The sequence below is a fragment of the Gadus macrocephalus genome, chromosome 23 (assembly GCF_031168955.1).
Source record: "Gadus macrocephalus chromosome 23, ASM3116895v1".
Taxonomy (NCBI): domain Eukaryota; kingdom Metazoa; phylum Chordata; class Actinopteri; order Gadiformes; family Gadidae; genus Gadus; species Gadus macrocephalus.
This window is the reverse complement of record NC_082404.1, coordinates 14,515,471-14,527,163: the sequence shown is the minus strand read 5'-3', so window position 1 is coordinate 14,527,163 and position 11,693 is coordinate 14,515,471. Positions and strand designations below refer to the sequence as shown.

General features: G+C 46.3%; 1 protein-coding gene across 3 annotated transcripts in view; it reads left to right on the top strand.

The window, feature by feature from the left end:
• tgfbr1b (transforming growth factor, beta receptor 1 b) overlaps positions 1–11,693 on the top strand; it is a 30,417-nt gene that overhangs the window by 1,898 nt on the left and 16,826 nt on the right. Inside the window, exon 1 of one of the 3 annotated variants that reach the window (XM_060045040.1) lies at positions 6,223–6,242. The exons of the other annotated variants lie outside the window; for them this stretch is intronic. The gene's annotated coding sequence lies outside the window, so the exon portion shown is untranslated. Of the gene's footprint in view, positions 1–6,222; positions 6,243–11,693 lie in introns of those variants that run through there. 3 annotated transcript variants of the gene reach the window in all.

Sequence of the window (11,693 nt, the reverse complement as noted above, 5' to 3'; positions counted from 1 at the left end):
GGCCGGTTGAACGCTGATTGGCTGTTACGTTACACATGTCACTCAGTGGCCACGCTGTTGAACGCTGATTGGCTGTCATCACGCGAATGTCGCGTCAAAGTTTAAATATTTTTAAAGATTGATGGATTGCGGGGAACATAGGATACTTTTCCCAGAAAAGGGTCCTATGTAGCTCGCAACAGAGGGGGGAAGCATAGGACCCCTTTTCAGAAAAAGGGTCCTATGCTCCCTGATATGTATTGCTACAGGGGAACATAGGACCCTTTTTGGGAAAAACGGGGAACATAGGACCTTTAAAAACAAAAATAAATAAACGGGGAACATAATAATAATAATAATAATACATTTAATTTAGAGGCGCCTTTCAAGACACCCAAGGTCACCTTACAGAGCATATAGTCATCATTCAAAACTTTTTTTTTTAAACAGAGCATACATTTAATAAGCATGCAATACGAATAAGAAAAAGGCTAATTATTAAAGTATTTGAATTGTTTTATTATGTTGGCCCGCGCGAAGTAGAATAAACGGAATAATCACCTCAAGGCAGGGCAATAAACAGTTTGATATGCCCGGCTCGCGGAAGGTTAAAAAAAAACTATGTAAAACAGACTAGGAATAAAAGGAAAACAGGTTAAACATGAAGAATGAAGAAGAATAATAATGAATAACACTCAAAGACGCCTAAAGTGAAGGGGGGACCTCACTAACCACCACCAATATGTAGCACCCACATAGGGATGACCCCGGTTAGTAGGGGTAGTAGAGTGAGAGTTAGCAGGGTCAGGGTTTGTAGGGTCAGGGTTAGTGGGGTTAGGCATAGTAGGGTTAGGGTTAGCAAGGGTTGGGTTAGGCATGGTAGCGGTAGTAGGGTTAGGGTTAGCTGTAGAGTCACAGTCCTACATAATGAAGAAGCCTTTCATTAGCTTAGTGATGTAAAAAAAAAATAAAGTTTCCAATTCTAGACAAATCAGGTTAGCTCCTTCTTGGTGTGCGAGGACAATATATTCTGCTGGTATATGAGGACCAGTATATTCTGCTGGTATATGAGGACCAGTATATTCTGCTGGTTTATGTGGACCAGTTTATTTTGCTCTTATATGTGCAGGGTTCTGACTCAGAAGGATGATGGTTATGTTTCCACTTTGCTTGTGATTCACAACACCAAATATACTGTATTAAAATGCTTTAAAACGCAGTTTTTGAAATGCCTTTAGTTATTTCTTTACTCTTAAATATTTATACTATTTCAGTCAGAGTTGGCATCAACTCCATAGTTCCCACTAAGCACTGCTGTTGGAGGTCTGCTGTGATGCTAATATCCAGTCTCGAGATGTTGGGGAAGCCAGCCTTTAATGACTACAGCTAAACGTTGTTGTACTGCCATAGGTTTCCATATTCTGTGTTCTCAGCCTCACCGATCTCCTTTGTGGAGGCTGTGTTCACACACCACCAGGCCTCCTAGGCGACCACCCTCTGACCGTGGCACCTGAGCATTAAGTGCCATTTAAGTTCCACTCATCGTATTACCGTATCCATAAAGGCTGTATTACTTGGTAATAAATAATGAATAGCATTACGGCCGGCCATGTATTTAATGGCTCTGAGATGTGGTCCAACGGCCCAGGCTATCTGTACTACACCGGAGACCTGGGAACCAGCAGCCAAGGAATGCAACGGGATCCTAGGCTAGGCTTGTCCCAGCCTAGGGAACCACAACTAATTGGACAGTTTGTAGCCATGGTGCAGGCTGTTGGATCTGGGCTGCACATCAAGGAGGATGCATCACCATGTAGTGGTTAATGTGGCCATGGTAAAATGGCTAACATAATATGCTAATTATTTATATACCCTATATACCCTTTGAATGACTATTACCTGATACGCAGGACTGTGTTTTTTGGTTAGTTTGAAAGTGAGTCGATTCAACATCAACCAGTATTCACTACTATTGCTGTATGATGTAATTCTAATGCTATGTATGATTAAACTTACATATGTTAAACCTACCAACTAGGTTTGACAACTGTAAACCATAATTCACTGCTTTATTACATACTTGTACACCTATGCATGTTGAGGTATCACATGATCAGCAGGTATTGTGTGAACTGGAAGTTAACTCAAACTTTATAATGGAAGGATTATTTATCAAGGTTTGAACTTGGCATAATATACTGAAATCGATCTCCTTAGGCTATGTCTTTAATCCTGCACTATCCAGCTGTGACTAAAAAAGCCCAGGGTTGGTCGATGGTGTCACCATGTGTGGATGGTTGCCGTTCTTAAGACTAATCATCTGGATTCATTTTGAACAAAATCGATGCAGTGAAAACTTTAAAGGTTGTTCATATTTGTGAATAAAACATGCAGTGCATTTCTGTAGTGCGTACCAAGATTTTCCACATATCAGGACGGACCATGTATCCAGATTGAGCCGCCTATTGTATTAAAACTCGACATCAGAAAGCAAAGGAGCATTGAGACGCAGAGAGTAGTGTTAGTCCTATTTGTGCACTATGATGCATGCCAGCAAAACCACACCCTGTCTAGTTGTGCTAACTTAAGCAAGGTTGTCAACACACTGGAAATAGAAAAAAAAATACTTTTAGGATTCCTTTCACCCCTACATCTCAATCAGCTCCTCCAACCAGATCTGTTCGGACCCTTATAGCATGATAACCGTCCTCTTTGAGCAGAGTGCCCCTCAAAGGCTGTTCTCCGTACCGCTGGTCTGAGAATGTTTCTGTATTATTAAAGGCTTGTTGTCTTTCCGGCCAGACCTGACTGTAAAGTGAAAACATATTATCTTCTGTCTGCCTTCAGCTCACGATTTCCTTTTACCTGAAACCTTTTCGTGGCTGGGTTAGGAAGTTTCTCTGCGTGTTTTCCAGGCTTCTGCATTTGCCTGCACACGGAACAAAATGTTTGTTTTCTTAATGGCCGAGCCACTGCCGCCTGCTCAGGCCTTGAAACCGGCGTCACTTCTGCTCAATAGAATATATCCACATTCATCTATTCATTCCTATTCAACTCTTGAGTATTCATGATATGTGTAAAATGCTCCTATCGCTTGGTAGAGGGAAGCCAACTGGAAGCCATCACATTGTGATCAAATGTAAATCAATACTAACAAACCCAGCGGCCTCAGGGCTGTGGACCAATAGTTCTGGATTAAACCCAGTGGCCTGGGTTTAATCCAGAACTATTAGGGCATTTAGCAGACGCTTTTATCCAAAGCGATTTACGAGTCAACCATGCAAGGTGACAGCCAGCTCGTCAGGAGCAGTTAGGGTTAAGGGTCTTGCTCAGGGACACATAAACACTCGAACTAGCAACCTTTCGGTTACAAGACACTGCTCTACCTCCTGAGCTAAACCTACCCAGGTTTAATCCAGGCCACTGGATTAAACCCAGTGGCCTCAGGGCTATGGGCTCAGGACCACGAGTTCAGGAGCGTCGGGCTCCAGTTGTTTTTGCCCTTCTCTCTTGTGTGCCTGGTGTCACCGTGTGTATCAAAGTGGATCTCAGCGAGGGACATCTGCCTGTAGGATGGAACAGCCCTCCTCCAGCTCGCCGGGTCACCCTCCTCCATATTCATGAAGCTCCTATCCCAACAACCTTTGCCCCCTGGCCCCATCCCTCTGCCCCTTTGCTCTTATTGTGGGCCAATGCCCGTTCTTCAAGTGGCTAACAAAGCCCTCCTGAACTGAATCCAACCCTGAAACCCTGGTGGTCATAAGAGATCCAGGATTCACAACGCTATGTTGGACGAATGGCATCAACAAGGAGATGTTTCTTCCCCGTCAATCTGTCCCGCGTCCTGATGTCGTTCACACAGAAGATGTGATTCGATCAGACTTTTATGGTTGAATGGAAAAGCCCCATCCTGAGCAGAACAGCGCTGGCTTCAGAGGTAGCCTACCAGCTAGGTATCCTACCACCTACCAGCTAGGTAGCCTACCAGCTAGGTAGGCTGGCACTTATCGTTGCTTGGACCTCAAGTGAGGCCAAATGGGGGAGCACACGATTCTTTTTATTTTTTGTGTGTTTCCATATCTCATCCAATTGGACAAGGGGGTGGGGCCACCACTGGTCGGGCCCCCTGGGACGGCCAGGGGCCCCTTTTAGCCAACAAACACAGACGGGGATTAACATCTGGTGTGGACAAAGAGGAAGTCATGGTGGGGGGAGGGGGCCGGCCATCCATCCACCCACCGAGGGTCCGGGTCACCTCAGTCCTTGTAGAAGGAGTCTGAATGCGTCTTGTGAACAGAATCTCGTTCTGAACCGGCACAGATATCTAGCTACTAGTTACTGTGGACCTGCTTCCGTGTAGAACATGTTTGGTTCCTCTGCTAACCCGCGAGGTTCGAGGTTCAAGGTGTGTTCTACTTCTCCAACGTTATGATGTGACACGCTGAGCGGAGAGCTGAGGTTCCCCAAGGACGCTACTTGTTATGTGTTCCCCTAAGGACTCTACTTGTTATGATGCGCTTGTCTATATTTTCGGGCCCTACTCTGTAGAAACGTGTGATTGATTTCCCATTCATCAATATCGACCGGACAGGCATGCATCAAGGTCCGCATCCTGAGATCACGAAGGGTGTGGTCACGGTGTTCACAATGTGGGTGCAGAACCACTTGGTCCGGATGAGTTCTCCCCTTCGGCTGTGCAGCAATTCATCAAGGAGACAGTAACCAAGGCCAAGCCCAGGTGGTGATGAGTTTGTGGTTGCCTAGGATACTGAAGCAATTAATTCAGCACACGTCCTTATGCGAGAGAAATGTCTGGTGTGTCGTCAGTCGCCTGCCCTTCAGGGTCTGCGGTTGGTTGCTTGAGTTACTCGGCTCGGCAGGAAGTTTCATCCGGCCAATCGGCATCTTGTAGGCGGGACTCGCAAAAGAATGCTGATGGAATCCAGGTGGCCATAGCAACCAGAAAAGTAGGGAACATAGAAAAAAACGATGTCCCATGTGGAACCGCTATCCGGAGAGCGGTTGGTTAGATGGTATATGGGACTCGATCTCTGAGAACAGACAAGCTGTGAAACTAATTCTATATTCAGTAGATTAGAAGGAAGTTCCTAGAGGTGATAAAGGTAAATATTCCTTCAACGCTCGGCTGTGTTCCTGGCTATAGTTCCCTAGAGCCCCCTGTGCTGTCAATGGGTATATGTAGTAATATTTAGCAAATATAGATTTGTTTGTATTTGGAAATTAACATGTGTGTGTGTGTGTGTGGGGGTGGGGGTGGGGGGTTGGTTATATATAAGAATATAAGACGGATAAAAACAGGCAGGCAAGGTGGAACTATTTGATGATTTGAGAGATGGCCTTTCATTTTAAAAGAGAGCCTGGAGGAAGACAACAATTAGGAGCTACAGATTATTAATTGAATCAATATGTTTATCACAATGAATAAGCGCAATAACAATATAAGGCTAGCAATTATCCTTTGTGCCATCGTCTTGAAGCCCTATTATCGATGATCTATAGTTGTCTATAATTATCTATCATTCATTTAGTTGTGTTTGAGTATAAGATGCTGTTCAGCTTCACTGTCTGGATAAAGCACCTTCCGGCCATCTCATAATCAGGGTGCTTTTCTTATAAACAAATGGGATGGTGGTTTTTATTTGTCTTTCTTTGCGTGACTGTAAATCCATGCAAACCAGCAGTGGTGCAGGGAGTGTGTGTGTGTGTGTGTGTGTGTGTGTGTGTGTGTGTGTGTGTGTGTGTGTGTGTGTGTGTGTGTGTGTGTGTGTGTGTGTGTGTGTGTGTGTGTGTGTGTGTGTGTGTGTGTGTGTCATGTAATCTAAATGGCATTGACTTTGAAACGTGAAGCCTTTCAGACCACATCACTCCTGCCTCTCTTTGGTGTGTGTCGGTGGATTAGATTCCTCTTTTCATTACCAGTGTCCCTGGGGGGCAGGCGGGGGGGTCCGCTCTGACCCTCTCTCCATTGGAAGCTCTCTTAGTATAAGACTTTAACAAAAGAGACCAGCACTATTTTTAAATCCAGAATCGTTCTCAATAGGATAGTTTGTTGTTTATTCTTGACCAATGACTCTTCAAACTAAGTGATATAGTTTGATTGATTTGAAATCAGAGGGTTGAGTACTGAGCATCAGTATTCTTTGAAGATGAGTTTCCTCAGGTCCCCTCTGCCTTGATGGCTATAGGGGAACCCAGGGCCACACGTTGTCGGGGTTTGGTTAACGGCCCTACGGGAACGCAGGGCCACACGTTGGTGGGGTTTGGTTGACGGCTCTAAGGGAACCCAGGGCCACACGTTGGTGGGGTTTGGTTGATGGCCCTACGGGAACCCAGGGCCACACGTTTGTGGGGTTTGGTTAACGGCCCTACGGGAACCCAGGGCCACACGTTGGTGGGGTTTGGTTGACGGCCCTACGGGAACCCTGGGCCACACGTTGGTGGGGTTTGGTTGACGGCTCTACTGGAACCCAGGGCCACACGTTGGTGGGGTTTAGTTGACGGCTCTACGGGATCCCAGGGCCACACGTTGGTGGGGTTTGGTTGACGGCTCTACGGGAACCCAGGGCCACACGTTGGTGGGGTTTAGTTGACGGCTCTACGGGATCCCAGGGCCACCCGCTGTCGGGGTTTGGTTCCACACTACGCCTACTGCCTGAGCACATGTTGATGCTCCTCTCCCCAGAATCCAGGGGGTTCCCTGTACGGTTAGAGTTAGGGTAAGGGAAGAGTGTGTGACTAAGGGTTAGGGTTAGGGGAGAGTGTGCGGGCTAAGGGTTAGAGTTAGGGGAGAGTGTGCGGGCTAAGGGTTAGAGTTAGGGGAGAGTGTGCGGGCTAAGGGTTAGAGTTAGGGGAGAGTGTGCGGGCTAAGGGTTAGAGTTAGGGGAGAGTGTGCGGGCTAAGGGTTAGAGTTAGGGGAGAGTTTGTGGCTCTAATACCATATTGTGGAGAACAATATCTTTCCTGGATGAATAACTTGGATGTGTCTCCAGCTGGATCCATCTGGATGTGTTAATGATTGTTATATCACGAATATCACGAAGGCAATAGAGACACCGGCATGGGTTAATATTCTGTCGCTTGGTGTGAGTTGTTATGTGCTTGTTTTGTTTTGTTACAGGCATTTCAACATTTCTCCTCTGACATTAAATCAACCCTTACCCTCACATTAAATGAACCCTTGCCCTCAGTCATGGGGAAATATGTCAACCTGTCAATCAGAGTATGAAACACCGAGCAGTAACGAAGAAAAGGTTATTTAACGTCCTATTATTCAGCAGTGGTTCTGGGTGGTGGGCAGGAGATAGAAACACTGAATAGTAACGATATGAATAAATGTAAACCGGCCAGAATAAGTCCTAAACAGCCTGCTGCAGTGCTTATGGTACACAGCACCAGCTCACCTGTGTGGAGGCACTGTTCTGTTGCACACACATGTAGAGGTGAACGAACAATGTTTAATGACTCATGCAGAGTGAGGCTGGCTGGTGAGCCCGAGTCAGGACACTGACCCATGCAGACCGAGGCTCTCTGGAGGCCCCAGCCAGGACTCGCTCTGATTGCTGAAGGACTCGGGGCTCACTCAACTCTTCGGCTGAGACGGAGTCATTGCATCCTGCTTCATAACATTTAGCCACTGCCAAGCGTAAAGTACCACAGCAAGCGGGCCACAGAGGTGCAGCTGGTCGACCGTCTAGACTGATCTGCTAGCTCATAGGACATACCATTAAACACAAACCGGGGGAGGGGGGGGGGGGGGGGGGGGTGGAGTGAAGGGAGGGAACGGACCACACAACGTGGTGGGGGGGGCTTAGAGCGAGGCGTGATGAATGAGGAGGTGGTGTACTGCACTAACTGCTGACTGCTGAGCCCCACTCCATTGTCTCCGGTTAGCGCTGCAGTATGTGAACCACTCTGATGGATTAAGCGCGATGCTGCGCTACAGGAATCACATCGGGTGGGGAGCGGCGCTCTGCAGAGCCTGTCAGCGGGTAGAGTTAGAGAGCCTGCAGCCATAGCGCTACAGCCATGCAGCTACGGTCGTACTGCTACGGTCATAATGCTACAGTTATAGTGCTACCTACAGTCATAGCGCTACAGCCATGCTGCTACGGTCGTACTGCTACGGTCATAATGCTACAGTTATAATGCTACAGTTATAGTGCTACAGTCATAGTGCTACATAATGCTACATTCATAGCTCTAAAGTCATAGTGCTACAGCCATATGTGCCTGCTGTAGGTACATCAGCGTGTGGGCTGATAATTAGTGCATTGACCAGCACATCCACTCCTCTCTCCTGCCTTCCCCCTGGCTGAAGGTCTAACCTATGGAAGGGGTGGTCCCAGGGAGTTTAAAATGTAATGCATCAAAACAAAATGTCTTCTTTTCAAAGACACACACGTACACGCACAGACACCGGGTTGCTGCCCTGAATGGGACATGTTATGAATGTTATGAATGTTATGGTGTTGTTAGTCTTTTTGGAATACAGAAACTTGTGGCAGTTATCACTGAGATGCTCTGTTGTGTACTGTAAGGACTGTGTTTACTCCGTACAACATGTACGGTACAGACAGGTGTTGGTATCTGAAGCAGGTCCTCAGTTTGGTGTACCGATAAGAAGAACGTTGGTGTCTGCACACTGACCCAAAGGAAGTATTCGTTCAACAGAGCTGGCCGACCTGTGTGTGTCAGCCAAGGAGGGTAGATGATGCTCATGATTAAATTCTCAGGTCTTGGCTTTCAATAATGGAGAGACAAATTGAATTCCTCTCGGGGCGTTTAAGCTGCCTATTGGACATGACGAAGAGACGTTGTTATGTTGTTATATCATGTTAAAGCATGTTATATTATGTTATAGCATTTTTGCAGTTGATTCCATTTCTAGTACCAAATTCTGCGTTTCCGTCTGCGGTTTCCGCATCATGGACCCCCTAAGGGGCTCCGGGCGGGGGTCTGTTCAGGAGCCCAGGGAACCTGAGCCATGTGTTGGTCTGTCGGCCTCCGTTAGCCCCTCGTAGCGCCACCTGTCCTTCAAACACGTTGCCCTGGAGACGTAAGGACGCTTTTGTGGGGTTTGAGATGTAGGTTTGTTTTGATCTCATGCTCCAGTATTTGCAAATCCGTTCGGTGTGTAACTGTAACTGTATTTTCAGTTTTATTTTTAACATCTTTTCAACGAGGCCGACGCTGACCTTTTTGTTTCTGTTTGAGGATTTTCGCACACTGTATCATGAGGTCCCTGGCGTTCGGGGTCGGAAACACTATCTCTTCTTTCCGTACAGGTCTACTATACAGAGAACTGTAAATTCAAACTGAAGGGCATTGTTGTTTCAGGATCCCTGATTGACAGGAGAGGACAGATTACAGACAACAAGTGACTCAGTCTGAGTCTAGACTCTACTGTAGTCATGCCAGCTCCATTTCCTTCCTCCTTACGCTACGAACACAACGAGGCAGACTCTGACCTTTGTTTCTGTTTCAGGATTTTCGCACCGGTACTCAAACACTGTATCATGAGGTCCCTGGTGTTTCCAGTTGCTAGTGGGTTCATGCGTGTTCGGGTTCGGAAACACTATCTCTTCTTTCCGTACAGGTCTACTATACAGAGAACTGTAAATTCAAACTGAAGGACATTGTTGTTTCAGGATCCCTGATTGACAGGAAAGGACAGATTACAGACAACATGTGACTCAGTCTGAGTCGAGACTCCACTGTAGTCATGCCAGCTCCATTTCCTTCCTCCTTACGCTACGGACACACCCCTGGGCGTGTGTGTGTGTGTGTGTGTGTGTGTGTGTGTGTGTGTGTGTGTGTGTGTGTGTGTGTGTGTGTGTGTGTGTGTGTGTGTGTGTGTGTGTGTGTGTGTGTGTGTGTGTGTGTGTGTGTGTGTGAGCGCCTGTGGTATGTCAGCATCATCTAAACACAAACACTATTTGGTTCAGTACTCAATTTTCATTTCCCTTCAGTACTACGTCTGGGTTTGCGGTATATTCCTGGGTTTTCTCCGTCCAAATTTTGTGCGTCCAATCAGCGAATAGAGGGAGTGGCTGAGAACGATGACGTTAAAGTCATGTTTACAGCCTGCACGCAACGTAGGGTCACCCGCCTTCAAGTGAGTTAACGTTAGTCAATTGAGTGGGTCCAGACTGTCTGTGCAAATGAAATGAAGTACGAGAGTCTGGTAGGACCAGGCTGGCCCATCCCTAGTTCCAGGTACAAAAAGATATCGCTAGACCGCTATGTAGTTCTGTCTTTGTATCTCGCCAGGCTGTGTTGCTGTGTTGATAGACACTCTTTCTGAATCGTATGTTGTGCGTTTACGAGGCCTTTCCCTCCGAATCGGCTCTCCAGTGATCTCTTCTCTGAAGGGCCTTTAATCTTGTGTTTTCGTGTGGTTTCTGTTTGTGCTCTCCTGGTTCTTCTGTCCTTCACTTCCCTCTCTTCCGGAGATGGCCGCTATTTACAGTCGCACTAAATCGTGCGGCCTTGTCCGGCTATTGATGAAACTCTTTAAAGATTAATCAATCCGAAAAAAGGTTCCTTTCATCAGTATCACTCCCACTGCAATGCTCTGCTATGAGAACTTAATCTATATTTATTTTGTCTTGTACCTTTAATGAAGCTTGTGCACTCCTCCCATTCGGCAGCTATCTGATCTTCATTTACTGCATAGAGCATAATGGAGCACTTTGAGTTGGACCTAAAGAAATTTAGTTGGAATGAGCTGCACACCTTCACGGCTGTCCCTTCCATCTGTATGGCATCAAGTCTCTAGAGAACTGCTGCCTGTTGTCTGAGGAAACATGAATCAACAGCTCTGTCCCCCAAGCGAGTGCAAGACAATAAGACAGTCATTATACTGTCAACAATGTTGAAGTGTCATGTACTATAGTGAAAACTAGTTCTCCAATCCACATGTCTTCTGTTAAAAAGCCCCACAATATGAGATATATTATAGTGCCACGCATTTCATTTAGTTGCATTCTTTTCCATTGTGTTGTTGTTTCACAGAGGTCTCTTGTATTCTCTGTGCACCACTAGAACACTTCAGACAATTTGTACTTATTTTTGCATATTTCTATTTCAGCTTATCTTTATTAACTTTATCTTGCCGTGTTCTTTTGGAAAAAGTCTGCCGAATCAGGATCGCTTTAACTCACTTTATTTGGTAATGTTTTCGACTAGTCTCTAATAGAGACTAGTCGAAAACATTACCAAATAAAGTGAGTTAAAGCGACTTAAAGCGACTTCATAGAGACTCTCTATGAAGCAAAAGGAGGGGAATTGCATGAGCACGCGTGGAGATACACTTAGTAGGGCATCTGAAGGATGCGTTACCTGGAGCGTTGTAGCCCCCTGGGCTATGTGTTGTGACTTATCTACTGGGCAGGCGTGGACTCAGTTATGTGCTCTGATTGGCTAGGCATGGTGCTGAACTCCCGCCCCCCTGGATACCCGTGTGTGTCTTTATGCTGGCCCTTGCGGCTATGTGTTGGCATTGCAACTTTGTTTGTGGCTATGTGCGGGAATTACACTTGTTCTTGTTGCCTTAGGCGTCTGGGTCTCTCGAAACTCTTGACCGCTCGTATCTCTAGAATTGACACATGATAAATGGCCTCCTTAAGAAATGGACGCCTACCTAGGCTCCGGATCCCTCCTTAGCGTGAGAAAGAAGCTTCTTTTAATTGGCA